The sequence below is a fragment of the Crocodylus siamensis genome, chromosome 5, assembly GCF_052110815.1.
Source record: "Crocodylus siamensis isolate JL-2025a chromosome 5, ASM5211081v1, whole genome shotgun sequence".
NCBI classification, from domain to species: domain Eukaryota; kingdom Metazoa; phylum Chordata; order Crocodylia; family Crocodylidae; genus Crocodylus; species Crocodylus siamensis.
In genome coordinates this window covers 35,344,327-35,361,106 of record NC_143399.1, presented here as the reverse complement: position 1 = coordinate 35,361,106, position 16,780 = coordinate 35,344,327, and the positions used below count along the sequence as shown (strand labels likewise).

Genomic DNA, 16,780 nt, shown 5'->3' with positions numbered 1-16,780 from the left:
GAGACGGCATACTATCATAAAAGGATTGGATATGACTTATTTGATCAGGCAAGCATGGTGCACTATGGTGCCTTACATGGAAAGACACCAAAAAACAACATTGACCATTGTCACCAAACTCCATTGTGAAAATGCTGTGTAACACCAGCAAACACAGTAACCCAAGTAAGTAACACACAGAAATGATTAGACACCTGACTTGTGAACAATTTAAATCACCCAATGTCAGCCTTAATTTAACAGGACCCAGCTCTGAAACCAAGTTCAACACAGCCATTAAAGTGATTAAGACTGGCAAGGCTGCTGGAACAGATAAGATATTCTCAGAATTCATTATTAAGCTTAGAACCACAATGAAAAACATTCAATGTGCCTATTCCTCTGGCATGTGGGATCTACCACTGACTATGCAATGTTTGTGTGACCTTGAGCAAGTCTCTTTGGCTGTGTACACATGTTCAAATGGTCTACCAGGTTTGTTTTCCTAGTAGGAAAACTTATCCAGATACGCCTGAATAGGCATTCAAATGCTGAGCCCTTGAAGAGCAAAGATCTTGCAGTGTTGATACTGCACAGCCAGGGGGCCCTTGTGGACACATCTCAGGGTGTGTGTAGATGAAATGAGGGCCCTAAATTGAAGTGGTGAGTTTTAAAAAACACTCAGAGGAGAATGTATATAAACATTTGTTCTCCCAAGAGTGATTCAACCCTGATTGTTCCCAGGTTATTTTTCTCCCAGGAGAGACTGAATGCCTGTATGTGTCCTCTGTCTCTATTCCCCATCCAAAAATGCGTTAACCACACTGTGGTCTAACTCACAGAAGTCTTTTAAGGATAAAATATTTATTCAAACATAAGATTTTTTTTCTCTCCCCAATCAACATGGGGAAAAAGCCACTTATCTCATATTTGCAGACCAGCAACTTCTCCCCACCCCTCCACCCCCATTAAATACATTAATTGTCATTAAACTGCTGCTATAAACAGCATGTGTTCAGTCATGGAAACTGACTATGAAGTTGATTGAAAGCAACTCACGTTGAGCATGCCCATAAAATACCTGGCCTAAATGGGGCAAACAAACTGATGGGCGGTTGCTCTCCCAGGAGGGAATGAGCACCAAGCTTGGAGGTATAGTACTGTAATAACAGACTTGCACTCAGAGAGGCCAGAGCAAGCTCTAACACCACCACCCTCCCCCCCCTGGTGCCAGAACCTTTTTTCTTTTTCCTGGAAGTACTGCAATCTCAGGCCAGCACCAGGAGGGCCAGCCAGCCCTGACAGCATCCCCTTGGTACCAAAAATGCTTGATCTTAGCCAAAAAGCTGAGATGCTTATTGGAACCTACTACAGTATAGGTCAGTGCAGTCCATCTAAATAAGACGTGGTAGTTCCCATTAAGCACAGTCTCCCTCACTGATAGTGAGCCATCACATTGCATACAGTGCACACAGAATCTCTCTGTCAGCCGTTCTCTCAGCCTGGAGTATATGATTAGGGTACTCCTGCCCTCCATGAGGTGAAAGCAGACCAGGTTGCCCTGTGGCTCATCTATATATACATTTTTGTAGCACTTCAGGACTCAGCAAGAACACCCAGTTCTAGTCATGAGTGGGAGCTATTTAGGACATACATCCTTTCTGGGGTGTATCTGGAGCACACACATGCATACTGAGCAGTACTGAGCTGTGGGATCACCATGGCTTGAAACACCATTGACTCTGCTAAGGCCCAGCCCGATGAACTATATGATAAGTCATGAGCCTTTTGGCCCTGGAGTAAAACTAATATTATGCACAGGTACTGTGTATAAATAGGTATAAATGTGGTGCTCAAAAGCATGTACAGGCAGTCCTCGGACATACAACACAATTGGTTCCTGAAAACCATGTCTTAAGTAGAAATGTAACTCAGAACTGATTTTCCCATAGAAACGATGTTATAAATGGGGGATTGGTTCCTGAACCAAGGCCCAATACCTTATTTTCACCACAAATAACCCAGAATTTTGTACTCAGTCAATTATAGATAAGTAATATGGCTTCATTAATGTATTTATATTGTAAATAGCAATCATATTGATTTGGAAGGACTTCTTTGAGGTGACTTTGCTATACTTTTTAAAGGGCTCTTGGTTGGACTCTTCGAAGGGTTCTTGGCTGGAGTTTTCTCAGGAGTCTCGGCTGCAGGTTCTTCTGGAGTCTTGTCTGCTTTCTTAAAGAAAGTGTCCAAGGAAGTTTGGGCAGATGTTCTTCAGGGAGATAGCTATTGCAGTGAACTTGTTCACTGGTGTGGCATGGCATCGGATCAAGCATTGTAAAGTCTAAACTGACATCAGAAAGTTGAAAAATGGTGTCAATTTATAAACATTTTAAGTGTGAAACACTGTAGCTCAAAATGTTATAAGTTGAGGACTGCCTGTATATGGAGTACCTGTGCTGAAACTTGCAGCAGTCAGAATCCACAGGACCCACAGCAGTTTCCTGCTCTTCTCTGATTGCCCTCTGCAGTTTCAGCCCTCCTTTCTGTCTCTTCCCTTCCCTAGTCTCCCATTAATATCACATAATGAGCCTGAACAGAGTCTCATGATAAGGGGGTGGGCAGGAAAGCTGCACAGGGAAGAAGTGGGATGGGCAGAAGGGAAAGGGGGTCATCTGACCCTCCCAGCCACTGTTTTCATTGCTGTAGCAGTAGAAGTGGGGTGAATTCAAAACAGTCCTCCGATGGATAAATTCTACACCTGGAAAAGTATTAAAAATATATAAATTATATATATGTATATAGAATCAAATTATTGGGGGGGTCAACTATTCAGGTTTGTCTTGTATTCAAACAAATATGGTATATATAAAAATATTAGTGAGGCACTTGGACACTATGGTAATAGAAGGCATACGCATACCTTAGATTGGTACTATGATGTTAGAAAATCTGTACTTGGGGAAGAAAAAACCTACAGAACTGTGATTTTTTTGCCCACTTTGCTTTTCAATATGTGGTCTAAGAAATCAATAATATGTCAGCAGTGCATTGTTAAGTTCTTGCTACAAGTTATTGTTTGTGTTTGAAATATTGTAAAATTATTTCTAACAGTTTTCCATTACCTCTTTCAGTAATACATTGGCATCCCCTGCTTTCCCTTTATTGTGATAGAGCAGAGGTGCGGCAGACTGCGGGTTACACATCAGTTATGTGGTAGTGATGGGTGAACCAATAATCAAAATGGACCTGAGCCTACACTTTCCCCTCAGATTCAAACTGCTTTTGTGTATATACACTTTTCCTTCATTAATATTAATTTCTATGCACATATGTGTATGGTTTTATTCAGCACCAAGAAAGCTGAAAAACTAGGGGAAAGAATTTTTGTCCTTAATCTAAATATAAAATTTGCAGCCCCCCAGATATATTTTTAGAAGATTTAAATATGCTTTCTAGACTTAGAGGGGTTTATCAGAACTGCAAACGTCTTGAGGCTCTTCCATATAATGACCATGGCTCATCTGAACTCTCCTGTCCCCCTGAAGTCTTTTCTACAGGTGCTGATTTTTCTTTCATTAGATATCTGTGTTTGGGGAATTATGCTTGGTAGGCTCCCCCCCTCCCCAATTCTGGCAGCATTCTAATGTGTTAATTAATGAGGGCCCTGAGGGAAGGGAAATGTGATTTCATTAGAAGGTCTGTCTTTGTTTTGTCCCTTCACTTTGCTTTAATTTGTGTTTCACATTAGTAAGTCTCTCTTGAAACTGTTTTTTGATGGAAAATTGGATTCTCCATTGGGCAGTTTTTTGGACAAGTGTCTCCTGTACTTAAAACTTTCAGTTTTTCACCAGATAAGTTTGGGCAGACACCTAAAATGTTTTGGTCTTCAGCCAGGTTTCTTTCCCTCCTAATTTGTGGCAGAAATGTACTTTGGTCATTTTTCCTATTTGTTGCGGTTTTACCCTAAAAGGATTAAATGTTCCAAAGGAAAAATGTTGTTTTCCAAGCAGATCTACACAAAAGTACACTGGTTTCCTGTGTTTAATATAGCTGCTAGATTCATTAATAGTATTATTTACACCCATCACTATGTCTACAAAAGGCACTGTACAGGACTTGTTTCTCAAAGCCTTTTTTGGTTTTTCAAAGCGGATTTGTGGGTGGAGGAATTATGGTTGCAGAGAATCTCTGAAAATCAAGCCACTGCTCTGTTGTTTCAGCTAACAGTTACTTAACTACTGTCTGCTTAGTTTTCTGTTGCAGTCAAAGCAACAACATTTTGTTATTTTATAGAGAAATGGGCTTGTCTCCAAGTCTCAGGGTTTGTTCGTTTTGGGGGGGTTTGGTTTGTTTTTGCCTGAGGTCTGCATTGGATCCTAGCAGTGCTGTGCTTCATTTAGAGATGCATCCCAGTCTATCTCATCAACATCCTTCCAATAATCTGATTAAATCAACATCACTCATTGGATTATAATAGAAGTGGGGATCTCATAACAGAACATTGTCACAGGATCAATTTTTCCTGCTTTGACAATAAACATCTCATTTTAGGGGACCTTTCCGTAGTTTTCAGTTACAGTGTCAGCCCCACCTGAATAAATCATTGCGGTAGTTCTTATATTTCCCTTGACTTATTACCTGCTAGTAATGTTTAGCCTTGTTTTTTCTACATATATTATCCTCTTTCCACTTCAGTTTGGAAAAACAGTGGAAAACCCAATATAAAGTAGCAAGAAGACAGGACTTTAATCAAAAAGTGTTCGAGATAGAAGCAGCTGGATAATAAATACAATAATACTCATTATTTGTGTTCTCAGTGAATTATTAAACTTCATTTACCTAAAACTACTTGAAGACATTTTAAATGCAAGTTATGAGGGAAAACAAGGGAAGGTTAGAGATTATTAAATTATTTACTATCCACTCCTTGAAAGATTTTAAAAAAAAGGAGGATTATAGGTCAGTAACGTCAAGACATTCTGCATTACTCGTCTTTATCACCATGCAGAATCTTTTTATTAAGGCAGCATAGAAAGAATAGATTTATGGACTGAAGGTACAATGTTTAATATGTCCATATCCATCTAGATTGACAGTTCCTACAGACATGAATTTCCCAGGAGAGACAGTGTTACTGGTGTCAGTGGATGGCATCATTTACTTCAATGTTCCATTATTAAATTGATAACAAGATAATTCCTCTGCTTCTCAGAGACATGACAGGGTTTACAATTGTTAACTCTCTTATTGCACGGGATTTGATGTTCTAGGTAGTTTTTAATAAGAAGCTTATTTTTATTTCAGGGCTGCAACAAATCAAAAATTGCAAGAAAAAATGAGTAGAGAAATAGAAACCTGTTAGGTCTGTAAGACAACACATTTTGACTGGCTCCTAAGTGTAGTTTTTACAATAACACCTCTTTGTGTGCTGATTATTTTTCACTGCTGCATGCCTGAGAGAAAGGGAATTGTGTGTGTGTACACCTTAATAAACATTGTTTCTGCTGAGGTGCATTAGAAGTTTTACTCTGTAACCCAGCAATTCAGCTTGTTAGCTTCCATGTGTCTGTACACAGAGGAATTATTTTCACTAGAGGGAATCCAATGGGACCCTGAGAGCCTAATGTCTAGGGAAGAGGTGCCACAGAGACCAACATTTCACCAAATTAATAATTTTAAGCAGGAAACTCCATTTATTTATTTGTGCTGTTTTATTATTTATTTATTGTTGCATTGTTTCCTTTTGCTTCCCCATCTGTCTGTCATCTGTCCATCTCCTTCTCCATCTGTTGTGTCTTACAATATACTTTGATCGTAAGTACTTTTAGTTCTGTTTGTCCCAATCTACGACTGGGGCTCCTAGGTGCTGTCATAATACAGATGACAGAAAGCAATGTAATAGTCCGACAGTTTTTCAGAGCCTTTATTACAAGACATATCTATTCCAACTTGCTTAATACGCTGTAAGAGTTGTTATTTTATTTCTTCCTTCACAAAAATGAGTTATAGTCATCTTGGGAAAAATCTTTCAGTTTAATGAGCTAGATCACCAAATGAATAGAACAAGGGGAAAAAAGTGGTTCTAGGCACTTTTGCTTCACCAGATTTTGGCCTCGGCTGTTAGACTGTCTTCGTTACTTTAAGTTCTACTAAGTTGTACTGGATTTTAATAGGCCTCCTAACACCATTACCCTGGCAGAGTGGCTGGAAAACAGCTGGGGCTTATCCTACTCCAGCATACTCCCTACACTGAAATTACAAAGACTAGCCAGCATAAAGTCATTATGTCTGCTCTACAGCAGATGAAAAACTCCTATACAACTCAAAGGTCCTGTGGGTGCCATTTCAACTACCTTTATGGCTTCTTTATGCTGCTGGAGAAGCATTAAAGTGCTACAGCGTGGGGTGAATCTAGCTTAGGACCTTTATCTTGAATTCATTCATTTATCTAACATAAAACTATGAAGACTCTTTGTAATCATGTGTATTTTTTATTTATTTGCAAAGCAATGACTATGTGCCATTTGCCTGTAATAGCTGAAAAATACAGCATGCAGTAAACTATTTTTGTTGAATAGCTATCATACTTTGTACTTACGCATTTGCAACAGCTTTCCTGAAATGTATGTTTACCGTGTCTGGGGGAAACAGGGCATAGTTTAGATCTAAATGCCACATAGCCCCTGTTTGGGTGAAATTCATCAGTAAAATTACAAGATCCAACTGGCAACAGTTACCCTGGCCTATTCCCACATGCTGATGAACACCTCCCTTTCTGTTGTTTGCTTGGTGAAAGATCACCCCAACCATTGTTTTTTGGTTACTATTTTACAAAGCGTTTCTGCTGACATTTGTCTGTACCTCTTCTTACAAGGGAAGCTCTTCATGAAAAATTATCTTTGGTGATAGTTAGCTCTGCTCCTTCAGACCAAGCTAGTCAGGGCTTAAGCTGCATTGTAGTAGTGGTTTGAAAAGAATCTAGACTTTCCCAGATATTTTATACATCCAAATAAAATGCAGTTCATTTTGAAGTTTAGTTTTGTACCTACCAGTTTCTGACACTCACCAATTCTTCCTATTTTGTATCTTGACCAAAAAGCTGAACTCCCCTTCTCAAATAGTTAGTTGTTACAGACCTATTCTTTTGGCCTCTCTGTAAACTGTTCCTAGTTCTAAAGCCTTCAATGGATCTTTGTCTCAGTGAAAATATTCCAGGGTTTTCAGCTGCTGTAATGATCCTGCAACAAATAAAATATTGTTCAGGAGTTAATTCCAAAGTGATTCAAGATGCATTGTTCATTGTAGAGTTTAGGATGAGAGTGCAGGCTAAAGCTAGCAGTGGTATTTAACTGGAACAGCTACTGTCACTCGGTGCAGATTTAAGCTTATGTTTAGCACAGTCTAATACTAAAAGGAAAGGATAAGAAGAAAAAGCAGATATGGTGGGTAGGATATATGTTGTTCCTTGAATAAGAATTGGAAAAGGAGCACTGGAAGAAAAATGGGTTTGGAGCCAGTGTTGGGATACAGTCATAAATTTTGCTTATTGCAGACAGGTGAAGAAATAGGCTTGGGGTCTGGCTGAAATCATTAATACATTGTGAATGTAAAAATAGTTTTTTTAATGTGTGTTCATTGACAAGATTTTGCTTAAAAACCAAACTTCTGGAGATCTTTCAGAACATTTAAACTTAGCAAGAATCCTGTGTTCTCTTTGGAGCAATCACTGCCAAATTATAAGAACTAGTCCTATCTCCCTAATACTACTGGTAGAGCTTGAGAGTGATCTAACCTTAAAGGATATTATAAAGATGGTCAGACTCAAAATAGCTCCCATCTTTTTCTCTCCTTCCTTTTGTTTTTAAATCCATTCTGTGTGTTCAGGGACAATGATCAGATTAAAGCAAATGCTTCAACATGCCTTTTTTTAAAAAAATAAAATAAAAATTAGTACTATGGCATTTATGAAACATCCAAGTACAGATAATGGAAGGGGGAAAAATATTCATAAGGGAAATAGATTTCACTTCCAAGCTTTCAGGGGATTATTATAAACAAGGAGAAAAAATATTTTAAGGATTATGAGAAGTGCCTTGACAGTGTCTTTTTAAGCAACTACTAATGCATTTGTTACAGAATTGTACAAAATAAAGCTTTTTATACTGTAGCTGAAATACGTAGTATTTGTCTTACAATGTCTGTTCTGAATGTTAGATTATAGCATATTAAAAAATCTCTTTTGCTGCATGAATAATCAAGACAATCCTGTACACTGTGTTATGCATATTACTGCAAACATGCTATTTGGCTTAAATATGTAACCCTGTTCTTGGTCAAACTATTCATCCTTGAAAACAGGAGTTATTGTCAATCTCCCTACGTATGTACTTTGAACAAATGAAGCCTATTTGCTTTTTGGCAAGACTGTTCACTTCTTGGATAGCCATGTGGAGACTAGTACTCCTATTCCTACGTCTCCCTGGGCATGTCTACACGTGCACATTTACTGTGCAGCAACCTAAATTACTGCACAGTATGGGTGCTTATCTACACATGCATGCCCATACTGTGCAGTAACTATGGCAATTTATGCCAGTTTGGGCATAAATTGGATACCTGCATTGTGCAGATATCCAATTTATGCCTGATTAGTTACTGTGCAGTAATACTGTGTTTGTAGTCTGACTTGGGACTAACTTTAGTACCAAGTCAGACCACACACAGCATTAATGCACTTTAATGCCTGTGCATGTAGACACTGACTTATGTTTGCTTACTGCGCAGTAAATTGAATGAAATGTAAGTGCACATGTAGATGTGCCCCCTGAGTAAAAGGGAAGAAGGTGGAGCCCTGGGTCTGATCCTTGCAGAGTAGCCAACAAAACTGGCTGGTGTAGAGGGAAAAGTAATCTGTGCCAGTCCAGGGCTGGCACAAATCATTTATGGACTGGAGAAAGGGATGAACTAGGGCCCAGTATATTCTATCATTGATAGAATTATACTGAATGAAATTGTTATAGAGGTTTGTTAACAAACCTAGTTAAAAAAGTTTAAATTAGGTCATGTCTTATTTATAGATAGGTTTAAGGTGAATAAACTAAAAGTGAGAACTCAGGTTGGATAAGGTACTATAGTGTGTCCCCCACAATGCTTGCAGGGATTGTTTCATTCAAGAATAAAGTTACCTTCAGGATTAATTTATAGCACTATTATGTTACTCCTGCCTAACAGCATAGCTATTTAACATACTTGAATTTATGCTCATTGACTTCATACATTTATTTGATTCACCTTTAACTTTCACAAGTGCCTCCATGTAAACATATGCCCTAAAGTAATGGAGCATGTTCCCAGAGTTGCACTGACCTTGTTGATGGTGCTGATGAACAGAAAAAGAAAGGCTGCAAAGCTGAGTGGTTTGGGTCTTATGTTTACCTAGAAATGCAGAAAAAGGAATACTTATACAATGTAAAATCAAAAATGCTTTCCCCACAGGAGTAGACTTTCACACTAGTGGGGCATGTCCAGACAAGTGCAGATGTTTGTTTCCCTGGGACAAGTAGCAGTGGCACAAGGGATACTTGTCCCTGGGGAACACCTGTGCCATGGACACTGTGGTGCATCGCAGCTTACCTTGGGTGTAATAGGGGAGGCCGAGACCAGCAACTGTGCTAGCCCCAGCAGCCTTACCTGGGGTTCTGGGGGCCTCCCAGGGCTGTAGCTGTGGCAGCAAGCCTCGCTGGTAGCCAGAGCATGACTTCAGCCAGCCAGGCTCTGATTTTGGGCAGCACATGCTGCCACCACGTGAGCTACCCTGCTGATTTTTGGTGTGGGTTATTTTGACCCTGGGATTTCCTGGGGTCAAAAACCTACCCTGTGCTGCAAAATAGCAGCACGGGGAACACCTGCATGTGTGGTGGGTGGCACTGCAGACAGGTCTGTGGCCCCACATACTGCACGTCTGTGCTTGTCTGGATGCGCTAATGATGTCCCTGTTCCTATTGGAGAAAGTTTGAATAGAATAATCCCTGGAGTAAAGACTGCTTGCAAATCACAGGTCCATGGGATTAGACCTTAAACAAGTAAACCTGTTTCAATTGTAAAAGAACTTTAGAGAAGAAAACAAATTAAATAAATATTAAACACGTTTGTCCCTATTAAGATTATACTTTTTACATGATCACTTTCAGTAGAAATGTAATTTCTGATTTCAGTTATATTTTTGTTACTGCAAAACACTGCTTCAGCCATATGTGCACACTTAATTTTAAATGTGAGTACTAAAATTAATCAATATTTAATAAACATGTTTTCTTAATTAACAGCTCCATAAAACATCACATATCTTGTTCCTCCTCCTTCATATAATCCCAGTAGAATTTTCAGATTTCATTACTAACACTTGGCAAAATGTAACTCAGCTACTTGTAATTATAGTTATTCACCTTTGTTGCACCATAGCTTTTCCCTTTTAAAAATAGTTTTGAAGTTGTGTTATTGTCTAGATTTGCAGTGTGCTTTACAATATGACTTCACTATCTACAAATTACTGTCCAGTCCTCAGGCTCTCTTTTGAGTGTAGCTGTTTTCCAGAAACCATGAATATGACATTGTATGGGCTCTTAGCTAGGATTCAGCCCATGCAGCATTATCCTGAATATTTTAATCTATATGATTTTCTACATTTTCACAGCACAAATGACAAATTACATCTGATGCTCTTGTGTATTTATTTTTAATAAAGTGCCTTTTAAATATATTGATTTATATTATTCCATAAGTACTTAACTTAGCTTGAATATTCCAAAGGAGCATGAATAGATATGAATAGAGTTCTATTTATTTTATGTAACTATATAAGACTTTTTTCCATTTTTAAGGTGTTATAAAAGAACATCATCTGCAGAGCTGAATTTTGTTTCTCTTGTGTTTTAAAGGATAGAATAAAATCACTGCCAAAAGTAACTGCACATGTTTAATCAAAACAATTTTATTCTTATGCCAGAGGGGATGCATCTAAAGGGATATTTAATCGTAGAAAGTCAACCTTCAAACTCGTTTATTTCTCCTTACAGAAAGCCCTGCTGTTTGGCTTTTGTCAGAGGGGGAAATGAGATTTATAAAAGTAAAGAAATCTGATGTCTGAAAATATAAAATAGTTTTTAGTATTTTTAAGCATAATGACCTATTTTTAAAGGGTAAATTCTTATTTGGGCAAGCTTTATATTCCCTGTAACTAATTTTTTTTTTTTTTTTTAATTCTCAATGCACACTGTCTAACAAGCAAATCTGTATAATGAATGATTGTTAGAAATCATTTTAAACCTGTCCCTGATATCATTAAACAATACAACTTCAGAACTCATAGGCCATAGTTTGGAAAGGGTAGTTTCATCTCAGTTATAAATAGAGATAGCTAATCTTGTTTTGATTAAAAATCCAGGCCCAAACACCACTCCTATGCTTGAACAGAACTAAGCTTGAAATTGTCTTAATGTTAAAAAAATATATTATCCCTTTTACTCTCCATAACAATCAATCCATTCTTACACAGAATTATCCATGACTATATTCTTAACTTAAATTATTTCTTCCTCTAATCTAGATTTGTGAAGCTTTTAACTCATGTATTACATTTCTTTTCAATGCTTCTTTTTCGTTCTAAACTCACCCTTCTTTCCTGCTGCCTGTAATACTCTTTGAGCTAAATTCTCTGCTCGCATAACTTCACTGACTTTAGTGAATGATACTAGCAGTGAATTTGGTTCTCGGGTTTTTCTTATGATTCTCCAAGTCTGTGGTGCAGTTTCCTAAGGTCTGGCAGTCTCTGTTGGCCACAAGACAGGGCCTGTAATCTGTTCTCAGTTTAGTGAACAGTGACATGTGAATTGAAAATTTGCTGAAGGTTCCTAATCTCTGCTTAAAAACGAACAGCAGTGTATAAAGTTAGAGGGGAGGTATCTATCTGAGGTATACAAGAGCCATGTTAGATCCAGTTTTACTTGAAAGGATGTATGATGAACTGGACCTGGAATAAAAGGTGCTAACAAAGTACAAGGATTCTTAATTGAGGAGTGCTGAGAACAGCAATCAGAAAAGGGACATTTTTACAGAATGGGATCTGGAGAACTGGGACTAATGCCAGAAAGTAGCTCTGAGTGATAAAACAACTGCAGTATGAAATACCAAAATGAGACTTCCTGAGAGAAAGAGAAACCTAGAAACAAGGGGCATTTATACACATGCTCCTGGAGTGCAGAGAAAGGGGGCTCCAAGGGGGGCTCCAAGTGCCTCTCTAATGAAATCACCAAGAGTGTCTCATGTATCCGTGTCCCCACACTGAAAAATGGTGATTAATTGAATGAACAGAATCAATTAATTGAGTCTGCCCATGTATAGGTGCCCTATAATTGAGAATGGCCAGGTGGGTGGTAACTGCCCATGAATTATGCAGCCTTGTCATGGGCAATCCCATTGAACATTTCCTCTTATTTTCTCATTACAACGAAGTTCTTCCAAAAGTTCTGTTGACCTTTGTCCTCCTTTTATGTAATGTTATTCTAGAGATTATAAAATCCTGATTATGAGCTTAGTGGAGCTATTGAGATAGTAATGAATATTAGGGCTGTGCAAAGCTCTGGTTGCTGATTCGACTCAGAAGAGATTCGTCCCAATTTGGTGAATTGGAATTGAATTAGGAGGCCCATTAACCTCTCCAAACTGAATTGGAAACCTCTAAATCGATTCAGAGAGGTTTGACAATTTGGCCATAGACATAGCTTTATATGTTTATTCTACGTACCTTGAGGTACCAGCCATGACTTGTGAATGCTGAGATGGTGGGGCAGATGGAGCATCCCACAGGAGCGTGGAGCAGTCCCTCACATGCTGGGGCAGACCCAAAAGTGGACCACAAGTACATCCGGTTGACTTTCAGGTCCGCCACAGAATGCGTGGGAAATCCACCCCCCCCCCACCCCCTGGCTCAGTGACTAGTGCCGCTGTGGGGGGCACCCAGGGTCCCCTGTGGCCAATCGCTGAGCTGCAGAGGGGGCACAGGGAGGTGCCTGCGCACTCGGCGGTAGACCTGGAAGTGGACTGGAACTACTTCTGGTCCATTTCAGGGTACGCTGCCAAGTGTGCAGAGGGCCCCACTCATGCTCCCATGGGATGCTCCATCTGCCCCACCATCTCAGCATTCATGAGCCACACCTGGTACCTCGAGGTATGTAGAAAAAACATATAAAGCTGTGCCTATGGCCAAATCACTGATTCTCTGAATCAGAATCGAATCTTCAGATTCAGCCGAATCAAATTGGGACAGTGATCCAAATTAGCTAATTAAATCACTGTCCCCCAAATCAGACTGAATCTGAATTGAATACTGCCTGCTTTGCACACCCCTAATGAATATTACTGTTACTATTCCATTGCTTTTACATCCACTCTATCCCAAGTAAAATCCTGGTCTTAGCAAAGTTTATTGGAGTGTTGCATTTAAGTGATCAAGACTGTTAACTCTGAACCAAAAAGCATGTCTTCATACTCCTTAAGGGACCAAGAATATGGTCAATGGCATATCAACAGTGGAAGGCAGGACAAAGTTGTACCTTATAGACTAACTAATGCAGAGATTCATAAACTTTTGTAAGCAGCTGCCCCCTTCATCAGATGCTATGAAAGGACTTGCAAGGGGCAGACATTCAAATAGAAAGAATGATATATTTACTCAAATAGAAGACAACCCTGATTATAAGATGACCCCATGATAATTAGATTCTATATATGGAAAAATTAATTTTCTAGGTATAGAATCTAATTATTGGAGGTTTGTCTTGAATTTGTCCCCCTCCCACTGCTACAGCAGAGAAAATAAATGGTGTGGGGGGGAGCGGGGCAGGTAGTAGGGCTGTGTGAAGCTTCAGTTCCTGATTCAATCTGGTGGAAATTCAGCCCAATTCAGTGGCTGAAACTCCAAATCTGAATTGAATCAGGAGACCCTTTAATCTCTCAAAATTAAATTGGAACCTTCTAACTTGTTTCAGAGAGACTTTAAAAGATTCGGCGATTCGGACACAGGCACAGCTTTAAATGCTTTTTCTACATACCTCAAGGTACCAGGTGGCTCATGAATGCTGTGATGGTGGGGCAGATGTAGCATCTCACAGGAACACGGAGAGCTCCCCAGCGTACTCAGCAGCAGATGTGGAAGTGGACCACAAGCACTTCCAGTCAACTTCTGGGTCTGGTGTGGAGCATGCAGGGAGCCCCTCTGTGTCACCTGGCTTGGTGACTGGTGCCTCCTGGGTCTGGGGGGGCACCCAGGGTCCCCCCATGGCTGAGTAACAAGCTGGGGGTACGGGAGAGCCCAATGTGCTCAGCAGCAGAACCAGGTTTGCCGCCAACCACATGGTCCCCTACCCACGCTCATGTGAGATGCTCCATCTGCCTCAGTATCATGGCATTCACAAGCCATTTCTGGTACCTCAAGATATGTAGAATAAACATTTAAAGCTGTGTCTATGGCCAAATCTCTGAATCTCTGAATCAGGATAGAATCTTCAGATTTGGATTTGGCTGAATCGAATCAAATTGGGGACAGTAATCCGAATCAACAAATTGAATCACTGTCCCTGATTCTGGCTGAATAGAATGCAGCCCATTTTGCACACCCCTTGCAGGTAGCCCTTTGCTTTCTGCTCCCCCTGAACTTTTTCCCCTGGCAGCCCTTCCCCATCTCCTTACTGTCAGACTCTGCACCCCCTGAGCATCTGAAACTAAGGAGCAAATTTAAAAACAATAAACTTTGAAATTAAACATGGCTGTAGCAATTTACATATATTGCCCATGCACGTAGTTTATTGAGAATTAATTCCTGTTACCTTTTTTGAAATTGCTACAGGTTTTAACACTGGTACTCTACAATCACACTTTTGAGCACTACTTTGACCCTACTTATATGTAGTATAAACTATGCATGATTCTGGTCCAAACCCAAAGGCTTATGATTTACCACATAATTCATTGCGCTCTGTCTCACCAGAGGCAATAGCGTTTCTAGCCATGGTGACCTCACAGTTCAGTACTGCTCACATACCCCCACAACAGATCCATGTACTACTTAGCTCCCACTCATGACTGGCACTGGATGCTCTTGTCATGAGCTCTGGGTTGCTCCAAAAATGTATATGCAGATAAGGTGCAGGGCAGCCTGGTCTGGTTTCACCTTATGGTGCACAGAGCCACACTAATATGCTCCATGCTGAGAGAAGGGCTGACAGAGGGATTTTGGGGGAACTGTATGCAATGTTATGGTTCACCATGACTGAATAAAGAGTCTTCAATGAGGGGGACTCCTTAATGGGCAGTACCATATGTCTGATTCAGATGGGCTGCACTAATCTATTCTTGTGGTAGGTTTCCATCAGCATGTTTGCCCAATGTGGGTCATGTGTCTTATAGTCACGCTCAGTATTGGCTGAATTTAATCAGCTTCATAGTTGGTTTCTGTTGCTGAGCACATGCTGCTTTTGGCAGCAGTTTAACAACAGATAATGTATATAGTGGGCTTTTGTTATATGTGTTAAGATGAAGGGGGTTTTCTCCCCATGCCACATGGGGGGAAAAAACCTTATTGTATATTAAAAAAATCTTGTGTTTTTGAGTAAATATGGTAAATACAAAAGATAGGGAAGTGAAAAGGAAAGGAGAGATGGCAAAGGTAGGTTGAAGAAAAAAAACAAAACAGTAAACCCATATGGGTATAAGGGTTATAAAAACTAATCTAGGTAATTGGATAAGAATCTGTTTAGACTGTATTTAGCACAGACCAGCCTATGGCTGATTTCTTGTTCCACAGTTTCATGTTCAAGTTGGATTTTAAAATGTTGTTGTTTAAGACCATCTATATCAATGATGCAAGATGGATTTGATGATGCAAGATGGTCATTATTGACTCCAACATGAACATGGGCCGACAACGCAAGGTCACGGTTGGCAGGGCTAACCAGACCTTATCGTATATCCACAGGTGCATCTCAAGCAGGTCCAAGGAGGTGATCCTCCCCCTCTATGCAACACTGGTCAGTCCACAGCTGGAGTACTGCGTCCAGTTCTGTGCGCCCCACTTCAGGAGGGATGTGGACAACATTAAGAGGGTCCAGAGGAGGGCCACTCACATGATCCGGGGACAACAGGGCAGGCCCTACAATGAGAGACTGCGGGATCTGAACCTGTTCAGCCTTCACAAGAGAAGGCTGAGGGGGGACCTGGTGACCATCTATAAACTCACTAGGGGGGACCAGAAGGGTTTGGGAGAGACCTTTTTTTCCCTAACCCCCCTGGCATAACAAGGAATAACGGCCACAAGTTGTTGGAGAGTAGGTTTAGATTAGACATCCATAAGAACTGCTTCACAGTCAGGGCAGCTAGGATCTGGAACCAACTTCCTAGGGAAGTGGTGCTGGCTCCTACCCTGGGGGTCTTTAAGAGGAGGCTTGATGCCTGCCTAGCTGGGATCATTTGAGCCATTTTTTCTCCTGCCCAGGCAGGGGGTCAGACTTGAAGATTTGCAAGGTCCCTTCCGACCCTACTTCTATGATTCTATGATTCTATGATCAATAATTAGAAACCAAAAGACTAGAAGAAGTCCAGCCTTATAACAGAAAACAGCTAGATTCCGTAATTCATTCATTACTTTTTTACCTAGGCCTGCTTCTGTTTACTGACTTATTTGGGAATCATCTGGACCCTGCACGGTGAAGAGAATGTCAATTCCTCTACAGCCTATGTTCTTGCC

At 40.1% G+C, this 16,780-nt stretch overlaps 1 protein-coding gene and 1 long non-coding RNA gene across 6 annotated transcripts in view; one reads left to right on the top strand and one right to left on the bottom strand.

Moving 5' to 3' along the window:
- DPYD (dihydropyrimidine dehydrogenase) overlaps positions 1–16,780 on the top strand; it is a 685,692-nt gene that overhangs the window by 490,850 nt on the left and 178,062 nt on the right. The window lies entirely within an intron of this gene.
- LOC149863720 (uncharacterized) overlaps positions 1–16,780 on the bottom strand; it is a 61,691-nt gene that overhangs the window by 1,108 nt on the left and 43,803 nt on the right. The window contains exons 4-5 of the long non-coding RNA XR_016442747.1: positions 9,349–9,417; positions 7,049–7,220 (exon numbers count right to left, since the gene is read on the bottom strand). This is a non-coding gene — a long non-coding RNA (uncharacterized LOC149863720). The remainder of the gene's footprint in view (positions 1–7,048; positions 7,221–9,348; positions 9,418–16,780) is intronic.